The sequence below is a fragment of the Pongo pygmaeus genome, chromosome 14 (assembly GCF_028885625.2).
Source record: "Pongo pygmaeus isolate AG05252 chromosome 14, NHGRI_mPonPyg2-v2.0_pri, whole genome shotgun sequence".
NCBI lineage: Eukaryota > Metazoa > Chordata > Mammalia > Primates > Hominidae > Pongo > Pongo pygmaeus.
In genome coordinates, this window is record NC_072387.2 from 26976124 (window position 1) to 26988334 (window position 12211).

At 44.0% G+C, this 12211-nt stretch overlaps 1 non-coding gene across 1 annotated transcript; it reads left to right on the forward strand.

Moving 5' to 3' along the window:
* The first annotated feature begins 10044 nt into the window (after positions 1 to 10044).
* On the forward strand, positions 10045 to 10143 carry LOC129012018 (small nucleolar RNA U13). Its single transcript, XR_008493526.2, has one exon. It is a non-coding gene; the product is annotated as a small nucleolar RNA U13 (small nucleolar RNA).
* Positions 10144 to 12211: the final 2068 nt, after the last annotated feature.

A 12211-nucleotide genomic window follows, 5' to 3' on the forward strand; every position in this document is an offset into this window, starting at 1 on the left:
GTCAGGAGTTCAAGACCAGCCTGGCCAACTTGGTGAAACCCCGTATCTACTAAAAATACAAAAATTAGCTGGGCGTGGTGGGAGGGCGCCTGTAATCCCAGCTACTCAGGAGGCTGAGGCAAGAGAATCGCTTGAACCCAGGAGGCGGAGGCTGCAGTAAGTCAAGACCAAGCCACCAGACTCCAGCCTGGGCAAGACAGCAAGACTCCATCTCAAAAAAAAAAAAAAAAAAAAGCCAGGCATAAAAGGCCACATAGAATATGGTTCTATTTATATGAGACAGAAAATTGACTAGTGGTTGCCTAAGGTGGACAATAGGGGTGGGGATAAGAAATGAAGAGTGATTTTTTTTTTTTTTTTTGAGATGGAGTCTCGCTCTGTCGCCCAGGCTAGAGTGCAGTAGCATGATCTCGGCTCATTGCAAGCTCTGCCTGCCGGATTCAAGTGATTCTCCTGCCTCAGCCTCCTGTGTAGCTGGGATTACAGGTGCCTGCCACCACGCCTGGCTAATTTTTTGTATTTTTAGTAGAGATGGGGTTTCACAGTATTAGCCAGATGGTCTTGATCTCCTGACCTTGTGATCCGCTCACCTCGGCCTCCCAAAGTGCTGAGATTACAGGCATGAGCCACCGCGCCTGGCCAATGAGGAGTGATTGTTAAAGAAAAACAGGATTTTGGGCCGGGAGTGGTGGCTCACGCCTGTAATCCCAGCACTTTGGGAGGCCAAGGTGGGCATATCACGAGGTCAGGAGATCGAGACCATCCTAGCTAACACAATGAAACCCTATCTCTACTAAAAATACAAAAAAAGTAGCCGGGCGTGGTGGCGGGCGCCTGTAGTCCCAGCTACTCGGGAGGCTGAGGCAGGAGAATGGCGTGAGCCCAGGAGGTGGAGGTTGCAGTGAGCAGAGATCGTGCCACTGCACTCCAGCCTGGGTGACAGAGAGAGACTCCCTCTCAAAAAAAAAAAATAATAAATAAATAAATAAAAATAAAAAAGAAAAACAGAATTTCTTTCAGGGTGATAAAAATGTTCTAAAATTGTTCTAGATTGTGCAACTATATTTACTAAAAATTGTTGAATTGTATTACTTTAAACGGATGAATTTTATGATATGTGAATTAATATCAATAAAACTATTATTTAAATAAAAATAAACTGGGCGTGGTGGCTCACGCCTGTAATCTCAGCACTTTGGGAGGCTGAGGCAGGCAGATCACTTGACGTCACGAGTTGGAGACCAGCCTGCCCAACGTGGTGAAACCCTATCTCAACTAAAAATACAAAAAATTAGCTGGGCATGGTGGTGGGTGCCTGTAATCCTAGCTATTCAGGAGGCTGAGACAGGAGAATCACTTGAACCTGGGAGGCGAAAGTTGCAGTGAGCCGAGATCACGCCATCGCACTCCAGCCTGGGCAAAAAGAGTGAAACTCTGTCTCAAAAAAAAAAAAAAATATTAGCCAGGCATGGTGATGGGCGCCTGTAATCCCAGCTACTTGGAGGCTGAGGCAGGAGAATCTCTTGAACCCGGGAGGTAGAGGTTGCAATGAGCCAAGATTGTGCCACTGCACTCCAGCCGGAGCAACAGAGCGAGGCTCCATCTAAAAAAAAAAAAAGAATTTTATAAGTAAATAAATAAATATGGTCAGAGTCACTTGAGGAAAGCCTGCAACATGAAAGAGAAAGTCTGAAACAAACAAGCAGAAAAAACAAAGATAACAAAAAGCAATCCAGAGGAAGTACAATTTAGGAAGTAGAAGGAAAAAAAACTCTTGAAATAATAACTTCAGAGAAATAAAGACAAATATTGAAGACATAAAAGAACAGATTGATTAGAGACCAAGAATGAGCTTTTGGGAACTAAAAAGATAATGCCAGTACCTAAAAGTTTAATGTAAAACCTGAGTGAAGGCCGGGCGCGGTGGCTCACGCCTGTAATCCCAGAACTTTGGGAGGCAGAGGCAGGCAGATCACGAGGTCAGGAGATCGAGACCATCCCGGCTAACACAGTGAAACGCCGTCTCTACTAAAAATACAAAAAGAAAATTAGCCGGGCGTGGTGGTGGGCGCCTGTAGTCGCAGCTACTCGGGAGGCTGAGGCAGGAGAATGGTGTGAACCTGGGAGGCGGAGCTTGCAGTGAGCCGAGATCGCACCACTGCACTCCAGCCTGGGCGACAGAGCAAGACTCCGTCTCAAAAACAAAAACAAAAACAAAAACAAAAAAAAAACCTGAGTGAAAAAGTCAATGAAACTTTCCAAAAAGTGGAATAAAAAGAGACATGGATGATAGGATATAAACAAATACCAGCGAGTCCATTGAGGAGATCCAATATAACCAACAGGGATTGGAGAACAGTGTGGGGAAATGGTTAAAGAAGTAATGGAAGAACATTTCCCAGAACTGAAGTCCACAAGTCTCTAGGTTGAAAGCTTTGAGAGTGATGAGTACAATAAATGAAAACAATCTATATCAAGGAACATCATCATGAAATGTACAATACTGGGTATACAGAAACGATCCTAACTGCTTCTAGAAAAAAAAGAGCGGGGGGATCGCTCACACAGGCTTGAGAGTCAGGACAGCATTAGACTCGCACAGAAGCACTGGAAGCAGGTAACTAAAGCACTGATAACTTCAAAATGCAGGGCTAGTTTTTATCCTAGAACTTTATGCCCTCTCATATTTTCAGTCAAGTAGAAGAGGAACATTTTCATACAAGCAAGAACTCAAAATGTTTCCAAGAGTAAATCACGAAAAAGGAAGATACAGCATTTGACAAAAATGCACTCCAATACAGGAAAGTGACAAAGAGAACTCCCAAGGTGACAGCTGTCTGTCAGGTTTGGAGAGATGCCAGTCCAGACTGCAGGAGAAGGCGGACGACATTTGCTGTCCAGGAAACAAACAGCCTGGTGTTTGACAGATCCACTGCAGAAAATAGAAAGAAAAAAACCTCTGTAGGTTCAAAGAAAACAAAGCAAATGAAAGAAATAAGGTAAGCCGTGCGCAGTGGCTCACACCTGTAATCCCAGCACTTTGGGAGGCTGAGGCAGGTGGATTATCTGAGGTCAGGAGCTTGAGACCAGCCTGACAAACATGGAGAAACACTGTCTCTACTAAAAAATACAAAAAAATTAGCCAGGCGTGGTGGTGAGCGCCTGTAATCCGAGCTACTTCGGAGTCTGAGGCAGGAGGATCCCTTGAACCTGGGAAGCGGAGGTTGTGGTGAGCTGAGATTGCGCCATTGCACTCCAGCCTGGGCAACAGAGCAAGACACACCGTCTCAAAAAAAATAAAAATAAAAACAGAAATAAAATAAAAATAAAAGAAATAAGGTAAAAAGTCCAAGAGGAAACAAATTTTGTACAATGAGAAACTATAATCACAATCTATGATTTGGCTCAAAGAGTACTTTAGCATAGTCAGTAGTATTTACATTGACAACTGACTTAACTAAAAATTGTGATAGAACTACATGGGGAAATGAACTTGGGGCAGGGAATATAAGAGAATGACCACAGGCTGGGCACGGTGGCTCACGCCTGTAATCCCAGCACTTTGGGAGGCCGAGGCAGGCGGATCATGAGGTCAGGAGATCGAGACCATCCTGGCTAACACGGTGAAACCCCGTCTCTACTAAAAGTACAAAAAATTAGTCGGGCGCAGTGGCGGGCACCTGTAGTCCCAGCTACTCGGGAGGCTGAGGCAGGAGAATGGCGTGAGCCCGGGAGGCGGAGCTTGTAGTGAGCCGAGATCACGCCACTGCACTCCAGCCTGGGTGACACAGCGAGACTCTGTCTCATTAAAAAAAAAAAAAAAAAAAAGAAAAGAGAGTATGACCACAATATGAAGATAATATAAAATATTTAAAATAAGTAAATCAAGAAATATCAATTAATGCCTATAGTGAAGATGTCAGAAGAAATAACTCTGAAGAGATGAGAGTGGTTGTGTTTGCAGAGCAGGAAATGGCAAGGGATGCACAGAGACCACTTTTTTTGGTAATCTAACTTGAAAAAAATGTATATTTATTATGTTTATAAAATTAAAAAAAATTTAAACAAAAAAGACATACCAATCATCAAAACCATGGTTTTCAAACTTGTTTTGTTAGCAGAATGCTTTTTCCCCCCAGGAAAATCTATGTATTAATAGAATAAAAGCACAGCTCAACCCCAGCATCCCCCAAGTTCTTAGAAACCACCAAATCTGAAGATTAACCTATTCAGATTCCCTCTGCCCCCATTGTAGCTACTAAATCCAACATGAGTTTGAACTTACCCAAAATTACATGGGTTGAGTATCCCAAATCCGAAAATCTGAAATTTGAAATGCTCCAAAAATCTGAAACTTTTTGAGCACAGGCATGATGCTCAAAAGAAATGAGTGTTGAAGCATTGTGGATTTTGGATTTTTGGATTAGGGATGCTCAACAAGTATAATGCAAATATTCTAAAATTTGGGGGAAAAAGCCCAAATCCAAAACACTCCTGGTTCCAGGTTTTTTTTTTCTTTTTCTTTTTCTTTTTCTTTTTCTTTTTTTTGCGGGGGGGCAGGGTCTCACTCTGTCACCCCGGCTGAAGTGCAGTGGAGCCATCTTGGCTCATTGCAACCTCAGCCTCCTGGGTTCAAGCGATTCTTGTGCTTCGGTCTCCTGAGTAGCTGGGATTACAGGTGCACGCCACCATGTCCAGTTCATTTTTTTTCTATTTTTAGTAGAGACGGGATTTCACCATGTTGACCATGCTGGTCTTGAACTCCTGATCTCAAATGATCTGCCTGCCTTGGCCTCCCCAGCACTTTGGGAGGCATGAGCCACCACGCCTGGCCTGGTCTCAGGCATTTTGGATAAGGGGCACTCAACCTGTGCAAGGTTGGGCTTAGCATCAAGGCCCTGGATTCCTCATCTGGGACTTTTTCTCTTATATGGTTCTGCTTCGGGAATTTAAAAACAAAGGGGACAAAGGCATCAATGAAAACTAAGGGACAGGACAAACATGGGTACCTTCGACCATATTAGTGTAGGAGTCGGGGAAAGTGAAAAGAAGTTGGGGCTTTCACAGGAAATGGGAGACAACAGGGTCACAGGAGGAAGAGGGAAAGTTAACAAGTTGGTATGATTATGCCAGGAGTGGCAAGTAGGTTTTATCTCAAATGCTCAGCTTGATCAATTGAGAAGAACTGCTTGACATGCTGAGTTGGATTTTGAGGCTGAATCTGGGTTCAGCCAGAATGTGTGCCTTGATTGAGTGCTGCTGTCTTAGTAGAGAGGAGGCATTGTGGCAGGCATACCACTATCTGCTATTCTTGTTAAATCTATAAGCAGTCATGACTCTTGTTTGAATGTTCATCCCCTCCAAAATTACGTTGAAATGTAACTGCCATTGTAACAGTTTTAGGAGGTGGGACCTTTGGGAGGTGATTAGGCCGTGAAGGCGCCTTCCTCATGGGTGAGATTAATGCTCTTATGAAAGGGCAAGTTCAGTCTCCTTTGGCCCCTTTGCCCTTCTGTCTTCCACCATGGGAGGATGCAGCAACAAAGCCCTCACAAGATGCTGCTGGCACCTTGATCTTGGACTTCTCAACCTCCAGAACTATGAGAAAATAAGTTTCTGTTCATTATAACTGACCCGTCTGTGGTATTTTGTTACAGCAGTGTGAAACAGACTGAGACAATCTTTTTGGAGGCATTAGTCACCAGCCTAAAGAGACACTCAGAAACAGGTGGTTCTAGTAGGTACCATATAGTCAGAGCAGCGAGGCAGGAAAGGACTACAGCAGTGAGGCTGCTGAGCCATGGGCAGTGCTTGACACACCCTAGGTATTGCTGACTCTGATCCCTAACGCATGCAGTGTTCTCTCCATTGCCCAAGCATAACATGACACATAAGGGAGAGATGAAGACTACTTACATGAGTCCCAGAATTCAGCAAGATGTTTGTCAGTGCAAGGATTCATGCAAAACTTGACAACTACCCTCTCATACCTGTGCTATCCCATATGGTAGCCATTACCACATGTAGCCACTGAGCATGTAAAATGTGGCTGGTGTGACTGAAGAATTGAACTTTGAATTTAATTAAATTAATTAATTAATTAATTTTTTTGAGACAGAGTCTCACTCGGTCACCCAGGCTGGAGTGCAGTGGCGCGATCTCAGGTCACTGCAACCTTTGCCTCCCGCGTTCCAGCAATTCTCCTGCCTCAGCCTCCCAAGTAGCTGGGACTACAGGCTGGAGTGCCACCACGCCCGGCTAATTTTTGTATTTTTCAGTAGAGACGGGGTTTCACCATGTTGGCCAGGCAGGTCTCTAACTCCCGACCTCGTGATCCACCTGCCTTGGCCTCCCAAAGTGCTGGGATTACAGGCGTAAGCCACCACGCCTGGCCTTCATTTTATTTATTTGTTTATTTTGAGATGGAGTCTGGCTCCGTTGCCCAGGCTGGAGGGTGATCTCGGCTCACTGCAACCTCCACTTCCTGGGTTCAAGCGATTCTGCTACCTCAGCCTCCTGAGTAGCTGGGATCACAGGCATACGTCACCACGCCTGGCTAATTTTTGTATTTTTAGTAGAGATGGGGTTTCACCATGTTGACCAGGCTGGTCTCAAACTCCTGACCACAAGTGATCCACCCACCTTGGCCTCCTAAAGTGCTGAAATTACAGGCATGAGCCACCATGCCTGGCCTGAATTTTGAATTTAAATTATTAATAGTTGCCATTGAAATTGATATTGAAACCCACTTCCACTTCCAGGAAAATGGAGTGCATGTACTGCTCCTTATTTCTCTTGCTAAGTACAACTAAAACTCCCGGATATTACATATAAGACAAACCTCTCACTGAAAGGTAGAGAGAAGGCAGACCATTTAGGAACCTCAGTAACTAAGGAAGTACATGGTGGAGAGTTTTCCCTTTAGAACACTCTCCACCGTGTAATTTCTTTTTGCCTCAATATCCCAGACTTGGAATAGAGAAACTGGAAAATCAGAGACAGCAACAAGCAGACAAAAAAGTCCCCATGAAAGACTGCATTCTCTAGCCAAAGGACGAGGAAAGAGGTAGAGTAACCAGGCAGCTCTTGGACAATTACTACTGCACTCCAGGCAATCACCACAGAGAAAACTGTGGCTCCATCCAACCTGTGCCAGCAATGACTGAGTGAGGACTAGGATTCCATCCTTGTAAGGCTGCAATAAAGCACCCCGATGTTCCTGCCTAAGTGATGTCAGAGAACTCCTGGTAGGGGGCTGGGATTTTCCTCCCCATTGGCTAGTGATACCTTTCCTGCCCTGTGGGGAGCCTGGACTTCTAGTCTACCCGGTAGTTATGAGATGCCCCTCCCACTCCCTGCTAGGGCAGCAGCAGAGGGGGCCTAGGAGAGTCAGGACTTCACTGACCATTGCCCACCGGCAATGAGGCCACCCCATGGGGTGAACACAGCATGGAAAGCAGGCACTCCCTCCCTGGCTCAGCAGTAACAAGCAGCCTGCCCTGACCCTGAACATCCAAAGAGGCTGAGTGGGGACTTTACCTTCCTAGGGAATAATGAGGCAGCATGTCCACTTTCCCTGCCAAAGCAATGTCAACAAAAGTCAGCTACAACAAAAGATCAAAAATATACAGGTTTCCATCAAGAATCATCCATCACACCAAGAACTAGGAAGATCTCAAAACTAAGTTAAAAAAAAAAAACCCAATAGAAGCCAACACTGAGATGACAGAGATGTTAGAATTAAAATTTAAAGTCAGCCATAGCAGAAAGACTTTGATGAGCAATTACAAACACTCCTGAAACAAAAGATAAAAAGCGCCAACAAACAAACAGAAACTAGAAGGAGGAATAAATGGAAATTTTACCTTTTTTTTTTTTTTTTGAGAAAGGGTCTCATTTTTGAGAAAGGGTCTCACTCTGTTGCCCAGTCTGGAGTACAGTGGTGCAATCATAGCTCATTGCAGCCTTGAACTCCTGGGCTCAAGCGATCCCCCTGTAACAAAGTACCTCAGTTTAAAAAATATATTTTAATCACTCACTTTCTTTGTCTTCCTTCCTTCCCCTCTCACTTCTTCATTCCTTCCGTCTCTACACTCCCCTCTGGCAATGCATGCTTATCTAATTACGTTCTTGCTTAAGAAATCCCAGAGGCTAATCTCAAACAAACCAGGCATGAAGCCCCCACTGCAGAATCCTCCCGTTTAGGGGCAGTCATGACAATTAGTCCACCACCACCAGGCTGAAGTCAAGATAACGCCAATCAGACCTTTGGACAGGTGATTACCCAAGATAGCTGCCAGAACAAGACACACAGGACCCTGCACCCTGCACCATTCCCGCATGTTTCCCATACAAAGTTTCCCTTTGAAAACCCCGTGGCAAATTTTAAAATTTAAGCCGGTACTTTAGAATGCTATTGCCATCTTCTTTGTTTGCTGGCTCTCCAGTTAAAACTGCTTTTCCTCCCACCTACCCCAACTCCTGTATTCTGGCTTCTTCTTCTTTTTTTTTTTTTTTGAGAGTCTTACTCTATCGCCTGGGCTGGAGTGCAGTGATGCCATCTTGGCTCACTGCAACCTCTGCCTCCTGGGTCAAGCAATTCTTGTGCCTCAGCCTCCCAAGTAACTGGGATTACAGGCGCGCACCACCACGCCTGGCGAATGTTTTGTATTTTTAGTAGAGATGGTGTTTCGTCATGTTGGCCAGGCTGGTCTCAAATTCTTGACGTCAAGTAATCTGCCCGCCTCAGCCTCCCAAAGTACTGGGATTACTGGCATAAGCCACCACACTTGGCTCCAAAAAATGGAAACTTCAGAACTAAAAGATGGCTGGGCGTGGTGGCTCATGCCTGTAATCCCAGCACTTTGGGAGGCTGAGGTGGGCAGATCACCTGAGGTCAGGAGTTCGAGATCAGCCTGACCCAACACGATGAAACCCCAACTCTACTAAAAATAAAAAAATTAGCCAGTGTGGTGGCATGTGCCTGTAGTCCCAGCTACTCGGGAGGCTGAGACAGGAGAATCGCTTGAACCCGGGAGGTGGAGGTTGCAGTGAGCTGAGATTGCACCATTGCATTCCAGCCTGGGCAACAAGAGCGAAACTCCATCTCAACCAAAAAAAAAAAAAAAAAAAAAACTAAAAAACTAAAAGATACAGTAACTGAAATGAAAAGCTCAGTGAATGAGTTCAAGAGCAGAATAAAAGGGTCCGAGGAAAGAATTAGTGAACTGGAAGCTAGAACAATACAAATTATCTAATGTAAACAACAGAGAAAAATGGAGGGGGATGTGGAGGTGGGAGAGCCGAAGCTTAAGAATTATAACAAAAGATCTAATATTTGTATCAGTAGAGTCATGGAACTAGAGTTCGAAAGGAGAGGGGTGAATGAAAAAGCTCTGGAAATAATGCCTGAAAACTCCCCAAATCCCAAATTTGGCCATAAAAATAAACCTACAGATTCAAGAAGCTGAGTGAACCACAAACAGTAAAAACCCAAATAAATCTAAGCCAAGAATCTCCTAATTAAACTTCTGAAAAGTAAGCAAAGAGAAAAGCTTGAAAGCAGCCAGAGAAAACACCTTGTCTATCCATTGGGGAAAATCATTAGAATGACTACAGATTCTCTTGAGAAACCACGGAGAGCAGGAGGAAGTGGCACAGCATTTTTCAAGTGCTGAAAGAAAACTGTCAATCTAGAATCCTGTAGCCAGTGGAAATACCCTTCAGGAAGGGAGGGGACAGGAAGACATTTTCAGGTGAAGGAAACCTAAGAGAATGTCACCAATAGACCTCCCTTAAAAGAACGGCTAAAGGAGGTTCTCTAAATAGAAAGAAAAAGTTAAAAAGAAAAAGCCTTAGCACATCAGGAAGAAAAGAAAGAACGTGGTAAGCAAAAATATCAGTAAATATGACAGACCTTCCTTCTCTTGAGTTTTCTGAAATGTTTGATAGTCAAAACAAAAAAATTATAACAGTGTCTGATGTGAACTGAAAAAGAACAACACTGCCATTCGAGTGGTTTTCACTCTGTGAAAATAGCCTCCAATCATTTTGTACTTTTTAAGCATGATGATTGGGTTTTCACACTCATGTGGGAGGTGCCTCCCTCAAACTTTGTTACACTGGCACATTACTCATCTGATGCGAACTTAGGAAAAAACTCACAATGACCCATATGCATTTCATCCCAGTGTCCAATAAGATTTTTCTTCTTTTCTAAGGTGAATAAGCTCATTTTGTCCACTCAATGTAGGCTTCTGTTGGAAATGGAAAATTCTCTTATAAAGGAAAAGTTTTTTTACTGATGGAAAAAGATTTAACAGGATTAATAATATCAGCATAAGGATCACTTGAGCCCAGGAGTTCAAGACCAGCCTGGGCAACATAGGGAGTCCCTGTATCTACTAAAAAAAAAAAAAAAAAAAAAAAAAAAAAAAAAAAAAAAGGGCGGTGCACACCTGTAGTCCCAGCTACCCAGCTACTTGAGAGGCTGAGGTGGGAGGATCACTTGAGTCCAGGAGGTCAAGGCTGCATAGAGCCATGTTCATGCTACTGCATTGCAGCCTGGGTGACAGAGAAAGAAAAAAAAAAAACCCAGCATAGTACTACTTACAAATATTGACTTAATATCAAAGATTTTTTTTGATTATGCTAATTTTTTTTTTTTTTTTTTTTTTTTTTGAGACAAAGTCTCCCTCTGTAGCCCAGGCTGGAGTGCAATGGCACGATTTTGGCTCACTGCAACCTCTGCCTCCCGGGTTCAAGCAATTCTCCTGCCTCAGCCTCCCGAGTAGCTGAGACTACAGGTGTGTGCCACCACACCCAGCTAATTTTTGTATTTTAGTAGAGACTGGGTTTCACCATATTGGCCAGTCTGGTCTTGAACTCCTGACCTTAGGCGATCCACCTGCCTCGGCCTCCCAAAATGCTGGGATTACAGGTGTGAGCCACCAAGCCTGGCCTAATTTTTGTATTTTTATTAGAGACGGGGTTTCCCCATATTGCCCCGACTGGTCTCGAACACCTGGGTTCAGGCGATCCGCCTGCCTCAGCCCCACAAAGTGCTGGGATTACAGGCATGACCCATGGTGCCTGGCCTTCCCTACTTTTACAAGGCAATAAGTTAGCCTGTTCTTTAGTGGAGTGGTCCCCAACCTTTTTGGCACCAGGGACCAGTTTTGTGGAAGACAATTTTTCCATGGATGGGGAAGGGATGGTTTCAGGATGAAAGTCTTCCACCTCAGATCATCAGGCATTAGATTCTCATCAGTGCACAACCTAGATCCCTGATATGTGCAGTTCACAATAGGGTTTGTGCTTCTATGACAACCTAATGCACTGCTGATCTAACAGGAGGTGGAACTCAGGCAGTCATGCTCACTCACCCACCACTCACCTCTTGCTGTGCAGCCCCGTTCCTAACAGGCCATGGACTGGTACCAGTCAGTAGCCCGGGAGTTGGGGACCCCTGCTTTAATGGACGCTGGGCTAAGACAAAGATTCCTGGATCAGAGACATAGGACTTTATTTTTCATAGCACAGCAAGCAGCATGTTTGCATCAGTTTCCCCTTGTTCCCAAGTCCCACTGGGGTAATGTGGAAGACCCAGATGGGTTCTGCTGAGGTATACTAAGCTTGGGGAATCTTTTTCATATCAAGCAGCAAGCAAACTTGCTCTTTGTCTTGGAGAGAGACATCATCTTACCCCTTAAAGCTGCTCACTACAAATCCAATCCTGAGAAATGGCTCAGATAAAGAGCAGTCAGGCCTTGCCTTCTTGGCATTTCAGCAAAGTGTGCATGAGGGAGCCGGGGAGAAACTGCTCACATCTGCACAGGGAAATGTGGCAATAAACCTTGCAAATACACCTTATTTTTGACCTAAGAATTGCACCTCTAGGAATCTGTCCCACATAATTACTTTCACATACACAAATGATGGTTATAAGAGGTTATTTTTTCTAACATTGTTTATAATAGGAAAAGGTCAGAAACAACTAAATGTTTAGCCTTATGGGACCGGTTTGATTATAATACCCTCACAATGGAATACTATGCAGTAAGAATAAAAAAATAAATTTCTTTATGTGCTGCTATATAGAGTGCCAAGACATATTGTCAAGTGAAGAAAACAAATGCAGAAAAATATGCATAATATTTCCTCATTTCTGTAAGAGGGAAAAAGTACACATATATATTTTTTCTTGTACATA